Here is a 3716-nt window from a genome sequence, read left to right as displayed (position 1 = left end):
TACCCATATATTTTTCTTTTGTGAAGTGAAACACCTAAGGTAGGTCTCCAGACATTTGTTGACTGCTTCATTTTGTCCATCAGTTTGGGGATGATATGAAGTACTAAGTTGGAGTTGGGTGCCTTATAGCTTGAAACGCTCCTACCAAAAGTTACTGGTGAAGATCGGGTCACGATCAGACACAATGGAAGTGGGCTGCCATACAATTTTATAGTTCAATATATTTATAAGTTTCTATTGAAAAAACAAGTCATAGGATATTTTTTCTCAATCTACAATCTTGACAACTAATACAATCCTTAGTATCGCTCGCTTGATGTTTGTTATTTCTCCACTACCAGTGTTTGATTGCTACATGTAGTTCCCAAGTTTGACCTTGCCTTTTACTTCAAGATTTATTTAACCCACTTAGCTTGCTAAGTGATGCTAGTAGGTGGTTGTCCATATGGAAACCATTCGTCACCTTTTAGTAGTCTTTTCCCCTTTACTAGAGCACTGCAACCTGTTATCACTGAAAGGCTGTAGTAAAAATTTTTTAGCTTGGCTTAAAGTCAGGGTATTTTCGCAGCGCCAGAATTCTTTTTAGCAGTTTCGCAGCGCTACCTGTTTGAGTGGTTTCGTAGCGTGCTACGAAACTGGGGATTTGTTTGAGTTTCCAGTGAAGGTCCAAATCCTAGCATGCTTATTGTACAGAGTTCTTCTTCCCTCCAGGAATGTTGATGAGAGCAGTGGCAGTATGTTCAAGGAGACACCTTATGATGATGCAGCTATTGTAGGATTGCCATCAAATACATTAAGGGAGTTATCTCTGAATTCTGGCTCATGGGTGATTGTGAAAGATGTACATACTAATGTGGGAGACTTGCAGGAGATGTTGTGTTGAATCCTCTAGACAAAGAATCTATTAAATGTTATAAGTCATAGAGTGTTTGATATTTGGGATTGTCTTTTCACAATCTGTAACTTCTTTCACAAAGCAGGGCGCCACAATGGATTGAAAGATTTGAAAAATATTTATGATAAAGTTCATGTTCCCGTTTGTTGGGTATTGGTGTTCAAAGTTGGATTAGGTAATAAAGGGGCTGCGCTTGCAAATAGCATTTCCAATTGGCTAAATATGGCACTTCTATCAATTTATGTTAAATCTTCCCCTGCATGCAAGAAGACATGGACATCTTTCTCAAGGGAAGCTTTATATGACATTACAAACTTTCTTAAGCTTACTATTCTATCTGCAGTAATGCGTTGCTTGGAATACTGGTCTTTTGAAATGCTTGTTCTCTTCTCCGGTTTGTTGCCTAAGCCTGAACTTGAGATATCAGTTCTCTCCATCTGTCTTAGCACTCATGCAGTTGCATATATGATCCCCTTTGGCGTGGGTGCTGCTGTAAGTACACGAGTTTCCAATGAACTAGGAGCTGGACGCTCACGCACTGCACAGTTATCAGTGTGTGTCGGGGTTTGTATGGCAGTCAATGAGGCTCTTATGATAAGATATATTTTATTCTCTATCAGAAATGTATGGGGCTATGTTTATAGAAATGAAGTAGAGGTAGTTGAATGCATTTCAACCATGATGCCACTGCTTGTACCCTCAACATTTATGGATGCCATCCAAGGTGTTCTATCAGGTATTGCTAGAGGATGTGGATGGCAAACGTTGGGTGCCTATGCAAACCTTGGGGCATACTATGTGGTTGGCATGCCTATAGCTGTCATTTTAGCCTTTGCACTGCATGCTGGCGGCAGGGGACCTTCGGCATTTGAGCACCTGTTCTGTTGCTAAGAACATTGCGCTAACAAAGGAAAATCTTATCAAAAATTTATCACTGCTGCACAGAAAAGGATATATGGGAGCACCCAAAAGAAGTTGATCAGGTTTTGGTTAAATATGAGCGCCTTCAAAAATTTCGCATTCATACTCCAAGGTATGCACTTGTGAACAGAGATTACCCCTATTAAGAGTTGAACTACTTTGTGGAGTAAGGGATTTTGTTCAAAACCATGCATAGCGAATTATCAAGCCTTTTGTGGAAAAAACCAGTTTATGGAGATGATCACAGTGTCTATGGTTTAGTGGCCAATCTTCTGGCTTATCATATGTTTTCGAGCCTCTTACACTATTATGGAGGATTGAACTCGCGTTATCAAAGGCAAACAGAGCGAAAAGTTGTAGAAGGACAATGGGATTTCCAAGAGCTAAGGCCGCTGCATTACTTGTATCTTTTTGTCCGACAATATCCATATGGAGGAGGCGAAGGCAGATATGAAAAATGCAGTTCTGAAAGAGTCCAAGTGCAATGTCTGCAACATGAGATCACTGGAATAGTATGAACGCAATAGTATCAATGATTTGGTTGTCGCTAATTGAGTGACATCCTTGAATACTTGATCTGGTCATTAATTGTTTTTTTTTCTTCAATTGAATGAACCTCCAAAGGGGTAATGTAAATGCATTAATTCTCAAATGGTTCGTTGATTCGACCTTCAAAAAAAGGTAATGAAGATGTTACTATATACACCTGCGCCATCCGAACAGGGTTCTTTTCGTTCAAGACTTCCGTTTTATCCTCGTAAACTATCTGAGCAATCTGAGGATAAAAGTTAAATGTAATTTAATGTGGACATCATGCACTTTTAAACAAGAACGAAATTTTAGGTCATTGGTTTGGCACCGACGTGAGTCATAATACAGATGGCGCTGAAGGAGTTAGGTTTAGCCTTTTGGCTGATCTATATACGTCCACATCCTCGGTATCATGCTAAATCGAATCCTCATGACCGTGAATGATGTTAAGGGGCGCATAAGAAAGGGCCTACAATTTATTTCTCCGGAGCCTACAGAATCGAGACAATTGGATGGCGGAGAATTCAAGTAGCAGACAACAAAACCAGTGAATCTCCATCTGGCGGTTTGTTTGCAACTCGTGCCTAACCTCATGATATCTTCCAAGCAGTAAATACTTTATCTGATGTGTTTTCTCAGAAAGGGAGTTCATTTGTTCATAATATATTACAGAGAAGATCTAGGTTGCTTCCAGAAGAAACAGATGGATCCTCGGCTTTACTTAATTCACCGGTTCATATCACAGCTCTGAAATTTGAGAATTAAATTAACCAAGTGCTTCATGGCCTAAAAAACAGAGTCTCAAGAAGCAGAATATAAGTTTGCCTATGAAGAACTATATTTCCTCTGTTACTTACAATACCTTGTTGCTGGGAGAATTCATACATCCAGCAGTCGAATGCCATGGTGCTGCACGAATAGTCAGAGGCTGTGCAATTTATATCAGAGAAACTGGAGCACTTTGCCAAATAGTGGTGACCGGAGTATACTCTTTAAATGTTTTCCTTTCTGCGCCAGTTATGATTCTTTTTATTTAAATTCATATTACAGTTTCAGGTGAAGATGATTTTTAGAGTTGGAAAGGGCTATTTTGTATACAGTAAGTCGAAGGCCTTAGCTGCGCTAAATGGTATGAGGATGGAAAACTCAAACAAACTGGAAACGATCTATGGTCTATCTCCTTCAGGTGTGAGGAGTATCTTGAGCAAAGGGTTATACCCACAGAAGGATCAAGACATTATTACTCATCTTCTGTGGATGGTCCAGTACGCAGTAAATTACCTTACATGGATGTTGTGGGAGGTTCCAAGAGTCCTTTAACAGAGGAGACAAGTTTTTCCTCAGGAGAGATATTTGTTGCAAGCAAACC

At 39.7% G+C, this 3716-nt stretch overlaps 1 pseudogene; it reads left to right on the top strand.

Moving 5' to 3' along the window:
• Positions 1-1117: 1117 nt before the first annotated feature.
• LOC149180752 (protein DETOXIFICATION 16 pseudogene) lies at positions 1118-1786 on the top strand (annotated as a pseudogene).
• The last annotated feature ends 1930 nt before the right edge of the window (positions 1787-3716 follow it).

Source organism: Pinus tabuliformis, chromosome 3_2, assembly GCF_031772625.1.
Source record: "Pinus tabuliformis cultivar Carrire ecotype Pingquan chromosome 3_2, CPIR1, whole genome shotgun sequence".
In the NCBI taxonomy this organism is placed as follows: domain Eukaryota; kingdom Viridiplantae; phylum Streptophyta; class Pinopsida; order Pinales; family Pinaceae; genus Pinus; species Pinus tabuliformis.
This window is presented reverse-complemented; position numbering and strand designations above follow the sequence as displayed.